Genomic DNA, 15,763 nt, shown 5'->3' on the forward strand with positions numbered 1-15,763 from the left:
ACGTGGGGAGAGCTGGGCTCTGCTCGAAGCACTTTCAACGCCCTGCCCTACTGAGGAATTGCTAGAGCCCGTATCCGGCTCCCAGTGGTCATTTGAAGCCTCCACCACAAGGCCTCTCCAGGTAATCGATTTCTTAGGCAAAGTTCTTGGCCTCAGAACGTTTCTGAGCCCACTGGGGATCTTATTACCAGGTGGAATGTAGGAAAACAAGCTTGACACATTAAAGGGCAGGTGCCAAGTCTCCCAAGGTTTGGAAGGACCTTAGGCGAAGGGATGGACAATCTAGTATTTATTCAGCCTGTATCAAGTATGCAGCACTGAGTGGGATAAAAGAAATTGCTCCGCCCTCAAATAGCTGGCAGCTCAACATCATCAAGAACAAGAACATTTGAGGCTTTGCTCCCGTCCTTCCATTGTGCCCGAGTCTCGAAGTGTTGGGTCAGACTGCTCCCTGGGAGGTCTTGCCCAGGTCTTGGGACTGTGACGGTGGGCACTTAGCCTCAGCCATGCATGGCAGTCCTGTTCCCCTCTTGGTTGTCCAGGCCCATCCTTCAGGGCTTTTGCTGAAACAGCCATACCATACCATAGACCAAAGATTACCTAATGTCAAACTGTGTGGCCTGGATGAGTGGGAAATTGACTCACGCTGAGGCCTGAGGGTGCAGGGTGCCCTCCCTCAGCCCGAGGAATTGCTCCTAACTTGGCTAAGGTCCTGACATCTCGAGGGACCGCAGCCCGTGACGGTTGCAGACAGAGTTGCAGAGCTGCAGAGTTGAAGCCGTGGACCTGCTGCTGAGGACCCTTCCCACGGACTTGACTGTCCGGCTCGGCAGGGGGTGTCTGGTTTCTGGTGCTCCCCTGCCGAGTTACTGAGCCCCTCATCGTGCTTCAACATTCCATCTTTCCCTTTCTGTCCAGTAGGCCTTTTAGCTCCAGTCAGGGATAAGGGGCTCACCCTCTTTGGTTCTTGAAGAGGCCAAACCCAGTGCCACAGCCAGTAGCCTTCACTTTTGGGGCTTCTGTAAACATCCAAAGGAGGAGCCCCTGCCAGGCTCGTTACAGCAATAAGCAATTCTAACACGACAAAGGTGTCCGTGTTTCACCCCAGTGCACACCTGTCCATGCCTTCATGCCCATGTAATTCTTAGTAACACCCCTTCCACTCTTACGAGGGTGATGATAAACTATGGTTACCTTAGCTACATCTCACATTTCCTGCTTCAGGGAGCCACTAGCCATTTCTTGCATCCCTCTAGGACCAGTGAGCTCTCACAGCATGGCCCCACCACTGTGTGTCTGCTGGTAGGATAACGCTGGAGCTCGCTGGATATCTCAGCAAATTCCTCAAACCCTCGGCAAACTGACAGATTCCGGTGGTGTTTTTCGTTTCCTTTTAACACAAAAAAATACGTGAGAATATATAATATGAGGGGGGAGGGGTGGTGAACAATTAGCTGTAGCATGTATGAACTATACACTTTACCATTAGACTTTTTCTTCTTCTTTTTTTTTTAATAAAGTGCTTGACTGGTTTCAAGCTTCATTGGGAAGATGCAGTGTCTATGGATTTTATTTGGCTGAAGAAAGGTTGCCTAGCTTTGTGCCCTGGCATCTTGGCCTGGAGTTTGGGGATCAGAGAACAGAAGCCTGTGTGCTGTGTTTGGGCACTGCCCAGAAATAGGAGTGACTCCTCTCTGGGCCCTAGTGCACTCTGATTCTTTGAACTGCAACGTCCAGAAATTAAGGAAAGCTTCCTTGTATTCCCCGGGTACCTGCCACCTATTCTCAGCTCTGTTCCTAAAGATGGAAGACTTCACGAGTCCAGGGCGTCTCGAACCTCTCGCTGGCCTTGCCTACTGATGGCGAGAGTGTGTGGAGGAGGGCAGGGTGCAGCCATGGTTGGGCTGCAGGGACTGCCCTGCCTGATGCCTTAGTATTTTCCCAGGGGCAGAGGCAAGGCACAACCCACCCCCAGTGTTGAACCGTCTTGTTCCCAGGTGAATCTTTAAACAAAGTGACACCGGCACCCCACCTCCCTAAGGAGAGAAGAATAGGACCAGGAGAGTCCTTGAACTTCAGTGGGGAGGATGTACATGACATTCATCCTCCTTGGAGGAAATATTCCAAAGAGTGCAATGACCTGGCAGACCTTGCTTAGGAGCAATGGTCACTGATATATTCATCTCGAAGGAAAAATCATGAGGTGTTTCCGGCTCCCCTTGGGAGCATTTTCTCCCAAATCTTCCAAACCAAGAGCGCTTAGTCTTAAGAATACAACTGGCAATGTCAGTGGCACGGGCTTCTCAGACAGGTGTGCAAGAGCACTTGAGCCTCATGGGATGGGATGGGAATGGACTGTGGTCAGGCACCAAACCTGACTTCCTCTGTCAGGGGCGCTTACCCCACTGCCTGCCTTCGGGTCTCACTCGGAGCCGGCACCTTCATCATTCCCTTTGTTGTCTGCCAGGAATGCCACGCCAACCACCCACGATCACTCTCCCTGCTCTGAGGGGCCGTGGTGAATTTGTGGGTGCTAGGTGCTGTGAGGTTTCATGGTCATCCCGTCTCTAATGCAGCGTCCATTTGGTCCAGGTGTGACGTCCTACCATCTCGCAACCCGTGTCTCCCAGTCAATGGTTCTCAAGTTTTAGTGACTGTAGGAATTAGCCGGGCACTTGTCAAAGTGCACATGCCTGGGCTGCTCGCCCTGCAAGTCGGACCCAGCAGGAATCTGCATCCTTACGAAGTCCCTTGTGAGGAAGTAGCCTGCATGCTCCACTTTTGAGAAACGGCCAGACTAGCACCTGGCCTGGCATAGTATAAGTGTTCAGAAGTGATGCTTCATACTATTAATTATTGATGTCATTGTTATTTTTCTGAGCATTTACTGTGTTCCAGGCCTGTGGGGCACTCTCCACATACTTTTATTTATTTTTATTTTTTGAGGAAGATTAGCCCTGAGCTAACAGCTGCCACCAATCCTCCTCTTTTTGCTGAGGAAGATTGGCCATGACCCAACATCCGTGCCCATGTTCCTCTACTTTATATGTGGGACGCCTGCCACGGCATGGCTTGATAAGCCGTGCATAGGTCCACACCTGGGATCTGAACCGGTGAACCCCAGGCTGCCAAAGTGGAACTTGTGAACTTAACCACTGCGCCACCAGGCCAGCCCTGTCCACACACTTGTATTTCATGAAGTAGCTGTCTGCACTTTACATATGAAGGCTCTGGGTTTCAGAAAGGTAGAGGCACAGGATCACGGTCTTGCATCGCTCATACGTGGCGCATCTGGTCCCGTATAGCTCTTTAACTCACCCTACAGCCCCTCCCAAATGCTGGTCAAAGTACATATCTTGTCCTGATATTATTTCCTGGATTCAAAATCTTACTCAAGAAATACTTCCTCTGGCAAACAGCTAACTCCATAATTAAGGGGAAAGCTCTGACTTTTGTTGAGTACCTGCTGTTGGCTGGGTACCTTATAGATATTCTCTCTTTAGTGTTTGCTATAGTTCTTCTAAATAGGAATTATTATACCCACTTTGTGGATGGAAATTAAGAGTCTGAGAGGTTAAATTTACCCCTGGTCACAGCTAATATGAGGATGAACTTGGATCTTCAACGCCAAAGCCGCTTACCTTAATAGACCTGGTGGCTCCCAGATCTATAATCTTTACATTCAGCATTTTCCAAAGTGTGTTTTCCAAAACCAACGTCAATGGATATTCTGAAATAAGTATTCTGTGGACACGTTAGTTTGAGAAATGTGGTGTTAAGTAAAGTTGAAGTTTCTGTATTCCAGGACTTCTCCAAGCCTCTTATATAATAACATGCAGTGTGAGTGTCTGAGAGGGAGTTTGTTTATATTGGGTTCCTCAAACATACTTGACCATGAAACCATTCACAGAGCATCTAGCAGGAGCCATGTTTTATGCAGTGAACTCTGGAAAATGTCAAATTTTACATTTCAGCTCTGCCTGGAATGTTATCTGAACTACAGCTCTTAGCTGGTCCTTCACCCTGATTCCACCCCTCACTGCAGCCCAATCTTCAACGCTGACATTCACAGCATCATGAGGACAACATCCTTCTTCAAATGGAGAAGTGCTCATGAACTGCAAGGTTTCCTAGTTGCTAGTGGTCTAACTCAGAGCCATCCGAATGGATTTCCGCGTAGTGAGATCGCCGCGGGAAGGAAACTGTTCAGAAAGTGGCCCCAGGAATGGAATTGGTTTTCTACTTCATAAACAGGTTTTCCTTTAGAGACGTATAGATTAACGGCAGTGTTCAGAGCAGTCAAATTCAAGTTAATAAAGCCCAGCTTCATCTCAAGGCCCAGGAGGCCCAGATCCTGCAATAATTACATTCTCTAATTCTTTTAAACTGCGTGGAACTTGGCCACACACTGGTACAGTATAGTTTAGAATAGTAGTCTTCAAATAGTTTTCATTGTGTACTGCCAATAAAATTTTCAGCATATATGCAGTATATAAGTAAATAAAATAGATGTCTTGCTAAATAAACATATCATGTACAAGATTCTTAGGTGGGAAATTCTTACACTCCATGCTTGGTGTTCCCTTCCACGTGAAGAGAGCTACACTAGGGTGATGTTCCAGCCCTCTCTCTCCCGAGGGGAGAAGAGAAGTATCTAGGTGATGGATATTTAGGGGGGCAGGAGCCAGACTTGCATAGCTCAGCCCCTTCCTCTACTGTTTGGGGTCAGATGTCCTCGGGGAGCAGTCTTTCCACTTGGCCCCTGACACTGGGAGGATTAGTGGGCCCCCACAAAAGAAATCCTCTGCTTTTGAGGCGCGCCTGTGGCTGGGTCAATGAGTGTGTCTGGTTCTGGGGTGCAGGTTTAGGAAACCCTTGACTGGCGCACACCTCACTTCAGCCAGGTTCCCTCATGCTCTCTCAAGAATAAAGCTGAGGGGCCGGCCTGGTGGCGCAGCGGTTAAGTTTGCACATTCCACTTCGGCGGCCCGTGGTTCACCGGTTCGGATCCTGGGTGCGGACTTGGCACCGCTTGGCAAAAAGCCATCTGTGGTAGACATCCCATGTATAAAGTAGAGGAAGATGGGCACGGATGTTAGCTCAGGGCGTCTTCCTCAGCAAAAAGGAGGATTGACAGCAGTTAGCTCAGGGCTAATCTTCCTCAAAAAAAAAATAAATAAGTAAATGAAAATAAAGCTGACATTTGTCCTCTGATTCCTTGATCCCACTCTCTCTCTCAGTTCGTCCTGAACTTCGGTGAGGAGAAAGGGGAGCGATTTATTAGACTCCTTAAAAACTGTCTCTTGGCTACTGATTAGGAGAATTTTAGCTAATTTTTTACAATAGTATTGTATATTATAACAGAATCTATATACGACATTAAAAGTATCTGAAGGATAAGCTAAAATATATATAATTAAGAGGTCTAATTTTTCATTACTGTGAGATAATAGAAAGTCTTTCTGGGTCTCTGCCCCCGGCCCCTGGCGCAGAGCTCCTGAGACCCTTGTAATTTCCTAAGTGAGGAGGGCACTGGAGCTTCTTTTGTTTTAGTATTTGGTCTTCGACACCGGTTTCTGACACAGGGCTCCTAAAACCCTTGTAAATTCCTGGGCGATAGGATTGTCTTTTGTTCTAGAATGAGATAACTCTGGGTGGGTTCCTCGATGGCTCCTGAAGGGGGCTGGTCACCAGGAAGACCAAGCCATGATTAGAAGCTTGGACTTTTGAGCCCCGCCCCCCTCCTCTTGAGAAGGAAGAGGGGCTGAAAATGGAGTTAGTGGTCCATCGTGCCTACCTGAGGAAGCCTTCCTAAACATCCCAATAGTGTGGGGCTCAGACTGCTTCCAGGTTGGAGAGCACATTCACACTGCGAGGGTGACACCATGGGGACAGAAGCTCCTGGCTTGGGACCCTCCCAGACCTCACCCTATATATCTCTTCATCTGGCTGCTCCTCTGTATCCTTTATCATTTCCTTTACTAAATTGGTAAGTGTAAGTGTTTCCCTGAGTTCTGTGAGCTACTCTAGCAAATTAATTGAATCTGAGAAGGAGGTCGTGGGAACCTCTGATTTGTATCCAAATCAGACAGCAGTTGTGGGTAATCCGGGGACCTCCTACTTGCGATTGGCATCTGAGGTGGGGGCAGTCTTGAGGGACTGAACTCTTAACCTGGGGAGTCCAATACTATCTCCAGGCAGATAGTGTTAGAATTGAATTAAATTGCAGGACACAAGCTGATGTTGCAGAGAATCGCTTGGCATGGGACAAACCTGACACATTTGGTGACAGAAGTGTCAGAAGTGAAGTGTCTGTGAGTAATAAAGGAGTCTCACAGGGAGACACAAGAGACACAGGTGGAAAACTGGAGCTTTTCTAGCACGGCCACATTGCAATGACTCGTCTTATCCCCACCGGGATGTGTGGATCCCACTGTGTAAACTGCTGACAAAGGAACGGTTATGGACTTTGCTGGGGAGACCACCCGGGGCTTGAGTTCTGGCTCTGGCATGCACTTCACCTCTCTGATACACAGTGTCCTCAGCTGTAAAATGAGGACAATAATGCCTTTCTCACAGAGTTGTGAAGATTAATGGAAATAACGTATGCCTAGCACATAGTAGGCACTTCTAATGGCGCATCATAATTATTGTTGTTTCTATGAAGAGCAAAAAGAAAAGCCTTCAGGTATTTTCATTGCCAAGTACAGGAGCTGGCAAACTTTCCTTAAAGAGTCAGCCACCTGAAATGAAGATGATATTGCATGTCAATTCTACTTCAATAAATAAATAATAAAAAGTTAAAAAAATTTTTTTCTAAGAGTCAGATGGTAAATATTTTGGGCTTTGGGAGCCAGAGGCAAAACCAGAATGTTATGCAAGTACTTACATAACTATTTAAAAATGTAACCGTTTGAACGTGTAAAAACCATTCTCAGCTCTGAAAAAATAGGCAGCTGGATGGACGAGGCCCGAGGGCTGTGCTTTGCCGGCCCCAGGTGTGATGTATGCGTGTCTTCTGTTTTATTAGTCTTCTCTAAATGAAGGTTTTCCGAAGCGTGTTTACGGAGCATCAGTCCCTCACTCGATCATGAAGAAGTGTTGCGCGGTCAGATCCATTTGGCAAACAGTTGCGTGAGTGTCCTCCAAGCCTGGCTCCTGGGGGATCTGCATCACACACCAGCACGTGACAAGCGCTGGAAATCCTGCCGTCAAGAAGCTGTTTGCCCTGGATTAATCCAGTGTTTCCAACATGTATTTGATAACAACCTTCTTTTCCATGTGACATTTAAGAACGTCCCACAGAGCACACTTGGGAAAATGCTGCTGTAGATCCTAGAATTTCACTGTTCTTCGGAATGTCACTGCATGGAGCTGAGTTTGTGCCCTGTCACCCGGACATCTGAAGAAGCTGCCTCGGACGGTGTGTTCGTTACTATCTTCAGCAGAGAAACGAGGCCCACCTGGCTGGAGAGAACTGCAGATGTGCTGACTTTTCTCCCTGCCCTTGTCCTGGGACCATAACAATGTGTCCTTGGAGAGCTCCTAGGGAGTCCCTCTTAGAAGGATGAAGGCGCCTGGGAAAGCACCTGCGCCCCTGGGGAAGCACACGGCAGCCACTGTGTGTCCTTGGGGACCTGAGAACCCCGCCATGGCCCAGCTGCTGTGAACCTGCATCTACTGAACCACGGTCACTGCATTTTTGGATTGCGGTAAAATACAAGGAAGAGAAAATTTACCATTTCAACCGTTTTTAAGTGTACAGTTCAGCGACATTAAGGCTGTTCACAGTGTTGTGCAGCCGTCACCACCCTCCACGTCCAGAACTTTTTCATCCTCTCCACCTGAAACTGCTCATTAAACAACTCCCCATCCTCCCCCTCCCTCGCCCCTGGTAACCACCATTCTACTTTCTGTCTATAAATGTGACTCCTCTATGTACCTCATATAAATGAAATCATACAGTATTTGTCCTTTTGTGGCTGGCTTGTCTCACTTAACATGGTGTCCTGAAGGTTCATCCACCTTGTAGCATGTGTCAGAATGTCCTTCCTTTTTAAGGCTGCGTAGTATTCCATCATCTGTTTATACTGCATTTCATTTGTTCATTCATCCATCCACGGACACTTAGGTTGCTTCCATCCTTCAGCTATTTTGAATAATGCTGCTGTGTACATGAGTGTACAAATATCTGTTCGAGTCCTTGCCTTCAATTCTTTGTGGCGTATACCCCAGAAATGGAATTGCTGGATCATGTAATTCTATGTTTAATTTCTTTAGGAACTGGCATACTGTTTTCCATACTGGCTGTACCTTCACTGTATGTTTGTTGTTAATTTCTGGACCACATTTTTTTTTTTTTTGAGGAAGATTAGCCCTGAGCTAACATCTGCTGCCAATCCTCCTCTTTTTGCTGAGGAAGACTGGCCCTGAGCTAACATCCATGCCCATCTTCCTTTACTTTATATGTGGGACTCCTACCACAGCATGGCTTGCCAAGTGGTACCATGTCCGCACCCGGGATCTGAACCGGCGAACCCCGGGCCGCCGAAGCAGAACGTGCGCACTTAACCACTGTGCGACCGGGCCAGCACCTTGACCACAGATTTTTTTGACACACAACATTATGCTAGTTTCAGGTGTACAACATAGTGTTCGATGTTTGTATATACTGCAAAAGGATCTCCACAAGTCTACTTAACATCCATTACCACACATAGTTACAAAAAATTTTTTTTTTTTAGTCAGGAAGATTTGCCCTGAACTAGCATCTGGTGCCACTCTTCCTCTTTTTGCTTGAGGAAGATTTACCCTGAGCTAACATCTGTGCCAATCCTCCTCTACTTTGTATGTGGGACACCACCTCAGCATGGCTGCCAACGAGTGGTGTAGGTCTGCACCCGGGAACCAAACCCAGGCCACCAAAGCAGAGCACACTGAACTTAACCACTAGGCCATGGGACCAGCCCCCCAAATTTTTTTTCTTGTGATGAGAACTTCTAAGATCTACTCTTTAGGGGCTGGCTCTGTGGCCGACTGGTTAAGTTCACACACTCTGCTGTGGCAGCCCAGGGTTTCGCTGGTTCGAATCCTGGCCACGGACATGGCACTGCTCATCAGGCCACATTCAGGTGGCATCCCACATGCCACAACTAGAAGGACCCATGACTAAAATATACAGCTATGTACTGGGAGGGTTTGGGGAAGAAAAAGCACACACACAAAAAATAAAACCAAATGTTAAAAAAAAAAGTTTAAAGATCTACTCTTTAGCAACTTTCAAATATACAGTACAGTATCATTAACTGTAGTCGCCAGGCTGTACATTACATCCCCATGACTTACTCATTTTATAACTGGAAGTTTGTACCTTTGGCCCCTTCACCAATTTTGCCCACCCCCTACTCCCTGCCTCTGGCCACAGCCATCTGTTCTCTTTATCTGTGAGCTTGTTTGGTTTTTCTAGATTCCACATCTAAGTGAGAGCATACAGGGTTTGTCTTTCTCTGACTTATTTCACTTAGCGTAATGCCCTCAAGCTTCATCCGTGTTGTCTCAAGTGGCAGGATTTCCTTCTTTTTTATGGCCGAATACTATTCCACTGTGTAGATATGTATATACACCACAGTTTCTTTATCCGTTCATCCAGTGAGGGACACTCAGGTTGCTTCCACGTCTTGGCTGTTAGAAATAATTCTCCAAAGAGCATGAGGGTGCACATATTTTTTAGAGTTAGTGTTTTCGTTTCCTTTGAATAAATACCCAGAAATGGAATAGCTGGCTCATATGGTAGTTCTATTTTTGACTTCTTGAGGAGCCTCCATACTGTTTTCCATAGTCATTGCACCAATTTATGTTCTCACCCAACAGTGCCCAAGGTTCCCCTTTTCTCTACACCCTCACCAACACTGATCTCTTGGCTTTTTGATAATAGCCATTCTAACAGGTGTGAGTTGATATCTCACTGTGGTTTTGATTTGCATTTCCCTGATGATTAGTGACGTTGAGCATCTTTTCATGTACTTGTCACCCATCTGTATGTCTTCTTTGGAAAAATGTCTGTTTAGATCTGCCAATCTTTTAGTCAGACTTTTTTTTTTCCTGGCATTGAGTTGTATAACTTCTTTATAGATTTGGGATATTAACCCCTTATCAGATAACATGATTTGCCAATATCTTCCCCCATTCAGTAGGTCGCCTTTTCGTTTTGTTGGTGGCTTCCTTTGCTGTGCAGAAGCTTTTTAGTTTGATGTAGTCCCATTTGTCTCTTTGCTTTTGTTGCCTTTGCTTTTGGTGTCAAATCCAAAAAATCATCACCAAGACTGAAGTCATAGAGTTTACCCCCTGTGTCTTCTAGTAGGAGTTTTATGGTTTCAAGTCTTACATTCAAGTGTTTAATCTATTTTGAGTTAATTTTTGTGTACGGTGTAAGATAGGGGTCCTGTTTCATTCTTTTGCATGTGGCTGTCCAGTTTTCCCAGCATCATTTATTGAAGAAACTGTCCTTTCCCCTTTTTATCTTCTTGGCTTCTTTGTCATGAATTAATTGACCATAGATGTGTGGGTTTATTTCTGGGCTCTCTATTCTGTTCCTTTGATCTATGTGTCTGTTTTTATGCCAATACCATACTGTTTTGATTACTATAGCTTTGTAAAATAGTTTGAAATCAGGGAGTGTGATGGCTCCAGCTTTGTTCTTTTTTCTTAAGATTGCTTCGGCTATTTGGCATCTCTTTTGGGTCCATACAAATTTTGGGATTGTTTGTTCTATTTCTATAAAAAATGCCATTGGACCTTTTATAGGGATTGCATTGATTCTGTAGATTGCTTTGGGTAGTAAGGACATTTTTAAAATCTTCATTCTTCCAATCCATGAGCATGGAATAGCTTTCCATTTCTTTGTGTCTTCTTCAATTTCCTTCATCAACGTCGTATGGTTTTCAGTGAACAGGTCTTTCACCACCTTGGTTAAACTTATTTGTAGGTATTTCATGCTTTTGATGCAATTATAAATGGGATTGTTTTCTTAATTTCTCTCTCTGACAATTCGTTACTAGTGTACAGAAAAGCAAAAGATTTTTGTACATGGATTTTGTATCCTGCAACTTTACTAAATTTGTTTATTAGTTCTAACAGCTTTTTGGTGGCGTCTTTAGGATTTCCTGTATATAATATCACGCCATCTGCAAATAGTGACAGTTTCACTTCTTCCTGTCCTATGCGTATGCCTTTTATTTCTTTTTCTTGCCTAATTGCTCTGGATAGGACTTCCAATACGATGTCAAGTAAAAGTTGTGAGAGTGGTCCTGGACCACATTTTTGAGGTGGAGCTCCTTACGTTTAAAAATGATTTTTAAAATTTGAGTTTGTGGGCCGGCCCGGTGACGCAGTGGTTAAGTACACGTGTTTGCTTCCCAGCGGCCCGGAGTTCGCCGGTTCAGATCACAAGTGCAGATGTGGCACCGCTTGGCAAGCCATGCTGTGGTAGGTGTCCCACGTATAAAGTGGAGGAAGATGGGCATAGATGTTAACTCAAGGCCAGTCTTCCTCGGCAAAAAGAGGAGGATTGGCAGTAGTTAGCTCAGGGCTAATCTTCCTCAAAAAAAAAAAAAAATTCAAGTTTGTACCCACTCTTTTTAAAGATGACAAAAATTCTTATTGACTCAACATTCAGGTCAACATTCAGATTATCTAGAATATGCCTATCCATCTTTTTAAAAAAATCATCAAAATGGAAACACAAAATTTAAACATTCTCATAGAGAAGTTTTATATCCAAGAAACACTGTCTTCCGATTTAATTCTAACCCTCCCCTTAACTGTGCCAAGTCCTGGGGATGAGCAGACAGACACTGTCCAATTGGAAAGTCTTTTTGCCACCAGCCTCTCTACTTCCCGTCAGAGGAGGTTGTATGGAAGCTCCATGTGTGTTCTGGAAAGCACTCGGAGCGCGCTGGGATCACCCAGCAACTCACTTTCACACGGGCCGGCTCCCGGGAGCACAGGGCAGCAGTGTTAAGATACACAAAGCTGCATCTGGAAGTTCATTTTTAGTCAAAAATGGGTGATAGGAAAAAAAAGTTGGGAGTATCGATTTAAGGAATTGAACCTTTGAATTTACACGTTTTCATATTGAAACAAACAGGGATATGTCATACAGTAGAATATAAAGCTCGCCTGGATTTTTAAGATAAAACTGCAGACATCAAAGCAACGCTGGCTTCAGTGGGCTGCTTCGGGCCGGGCCCCAGGCCCCTTGCGGGAACTGGAGTAAGTAAAATTTGAGAAACTAGGAGATTAGTCACTCCTGCAGCTGGGAAGTAGGGCAAAGCCAATTAGGAGACTTTCTCCTTCCAGGTGTGCTTCACTCATTGGGCTGATTATCAAGCCAAACCAGATGCCCCACGGGGGACGCGCCGTCAAGATTCTCAGAAATACACTCCGTGCTGGTGCTCTAAGTGTAGGCGGAAGGAGTGTTCATAAAAGAGAATACTTCCCAGAACCTCCTGCTTTTCCAAACTCTTAGTTCTTCTGGTCACGTGATGGGGAGCATCTCTATTAAGTTCTGCTTATATTTAATTACCTTTTTAAAAAAAACCTTGGTAATTTTTCAGCTGAGAGGTACAAGTTTAGGGTGGGGGATGGGGCGGAAAGGGGACTCCTGAATTCCCAAAGGTGCAACTCAAATATTCAGAATCAGGACTAGCGACTCACACAAGACCAAGGTTGGACGTTCAGTGCTACCTGCCCACCCCAGCCCTTCCCGACCCACACACATACCCAAGCTCAGTGAACAAGATGAGGGCTCCCCCCTGCATGCTTATCGCTCATCATCGAAAGCCACACGTTCCAAATCAGCTAAAGTTTCCCTTCTACGTGGGCTGAAAAGACAGCTGCCCAGTGGTGGGTTAGCAAGTGGCTTTGGTGACAAGAAGGGAGAGCTAGCATCCCCTTGCAGACTGCTTTCTTTCAGCCTGTGGGACAATACCTCCCCTTCTGAGCCAAAGTCCGCCCCTCACCTCCAACAGTGGGTCAGTAACATCAGCCAAGCACGCACCCCAGCTGCGTGGTCCCCTTGCCTCTCACGTCACTTAGGAATCCGATGGGCCCTTGCTGAGCTCCTTCATGGACGTCCACGTTGACTCTAGTAGATGCATGACAGACAGACTTCCAAGGGGCAGAACTGCCTTGGCCTGAGCTAACGGAGCCTCAAGCCTACAGGGACAGTCCTGAAACCTCCATCTTCGTGCACCAGAGCACGCAACCCAGTCCTGGGGCTGCTCCGGGCCAGGCTTGGTGCTGGGAGCTGAGGACAGAGACTTGTGTAAGGGAAGGGTAGTCCGGCCAGAAAGGCTGACCCACAAACAACCACAGCAACCCTGGGGAGGGTGACGAGAGAGCGTCTATGCAAAATTCAGGGCCCAGAGTAGGAAGGGAACCCTGCCTGGGCATAGAATTATGAAAAACTGCCTAAAAGGCCAAAAACAGGGGACCTGCTAGGTGAGGGCAATGTTTCCAAAACCTGAGCTGTGTGCTAGCACCCGCACGGATGCTGCCGTGTCCACATCCCCTGTACCAGCATTTACTCACTATTGTACTTGAAACTAACTCAAAGGTTAAATAAGTCTCTTTGAAGGGAAACTTTGTATCAAGACAATAACTTGAAAACCTATACAGTTTTCTATAAATAGAAGGTAACTGTAAAAGTAAACGCAAAGAAAGCGAAAGTATCATTGAGTTCTAGCTAGGACCAGTCAGTTAGTTAGCTATTAGAAGTTCTGACCCTGAGGCCTGATTCTCTCCGTCTCTGTTAAAAGAAGGAGATTAGCATGTGTGAAGGAGATGCTGAAGACAAGCTAACACCAGACTGAGATTTTTAAACTTCAGTAAAACAAAAGAACTGCAAGAGTCCTGAAAAAGGTCGTAACTGGCACACTGTTATTCGATGTCATTTTGCGCAAAGAAAATACCACCCAAATTGCCCCTCCCACGCTTTGAAAATACTGGATTAACATTAATGCTTTTGTTAGGTCTGGGGGCGTGGGACGGTGTAAGCAGAACATAGACTAAACTTGGTGGGGGGAAGCGGAAGAGTAGACGCCGCCCTCGGGAAAAGGGCAGCTGGGGAGCAGTCAGTACGTTTTCATAATTGCAAAGTGAAATTCGAACAGGGCCACCCCATTGGCTTGCCCTTTTCTGGATCTAATAATGCTCAGTGAGGTCCACAGTAGAAATCATTTTGATTTTAATTGAAATTCTTTGATCTCTTTTCATAACACTACTGAATTATAATAAGATTTTTAAAACCCTTTGTGGGGAAGGAAACAAAAGGAAGAATTCTTTATAGAGAATGTTGCTGTAACACTTACCACATCGCACTGTAATCCTGTGTTTATGGGTCTGTCTCCCGGACCAGACTGGGACGCCCCCGGGCAGGGATCTCCTGTTACTTTTCTCTGTCTCCCGTGTGTCTGGTAGAAGACTCGGACATTATTGTGCTCCGTGTTTGCTGTGTGAATGCGCCCACCCAGTAGGATGCTGGGAGAAGAAGAAAAAATCAAACAAATACTGTACTATGCTTCTGACTTATGTTTTCTTAACGTGGGACAATGCAACATGGTAATTAATTTGAGGTTAGACAGCCCTGAATTCTCACCTGCAAAGTGAGGATAATAACAGCGCCTGCCTCATAGAGTTGGTGTAAGGATTAAATGAGTTAATAGCTGCAAAGCGATTAGAACAGTGCTAGCAAACACATAGTGAACACTCAGTGGATGGTGGCTATCCTTGTTGTTGTTGTTGTTGCTACAATTACACACACGCACGACTTATCAAATCTTTGTATGTAGTGGACATTGTGAGTTTTAGCTGCCCATAATTTTTTTCCTTATGTAGTATGGCCCTGTTTTCCTTTAGGGAAGCACTTTTCCCATACTCTCAATCCATGTGACTTGGGGCAGGCTTCACTCATTGGTGCCAAGAATGGGCACGTGACCCAGAGCTGGTCAATTAGTCCAGGCCCCAGTTGGCTCAGTCGTGGGCACATGACCCGTGCCAAGCCAGTGAGACTTGATCTCCGGACCTTCGCCAGAGATTTTGATAAAGAGGAAGTCTTTTCTACTGGGCTTGCTAAACTGGCAGAATTTAGCCGATAGAGGCTGTGACCACCATCTCAGGTGCAGAGCTTGCCCAAGAACAAAGCCCAAAGCAAAGGAAAGCAGAGAGCCAAAAGATGTAGAGACAGAGAGGCTGTGTGACACTGTTTAAAACTCTGGATCTAGCTGTGCGTGAAGGGGAAGCAACGATTGATGTTTTGTGTGTATTTTTGGTTTTTTGCTTAAGTCAGTTTGAACTGCGCTTCCATCCGGGTCACAGAATGGTCCAGTCAGAGGGGATGCGTGTCTTTAATCATTTTTTGGATCAGGCTGACTTAGAGATTGAGTCTCACCAATTGAATCCAACACATAGGCATTAAGAGCACCATGGGGTGTGTGGGGAGAACAGGGAACATGCACATAAATGAGACTGTCCCTGACCTCAAAAGTCACATCTAGGGGCCAGCCCGGGGGCACAGTGGTTAAGTTCGCACGCTCCACTTCGGTGGCATGGGGTTCCCCAGTTCAGATCCGGGTTGCAGACATATGCACTGCTTGTCAAGCCATGCTGTGGCAGGCGTCTCATAAATAAGGTAGAGGAAGATGGGCACGGATGTTAGCTCAGGGCCAGTCTTCCTCAACCTAAAGAGGAGGGCTAGTGGCAGATG

Source organism: Equus asinus, chromosome 9 (assembly GCF_041296235.1).
Source record: "Equus asinus isolate D_3611 breed Donkey chromosome 9, EquAss-T2T_v2, whole genome shotgun sequence".
Taxonomy (NCBI): Eukaryota; Metazoa; Chordata; class Mammalia; order Perissodactyla; family Equidae; genus Equus; species Equus asinus.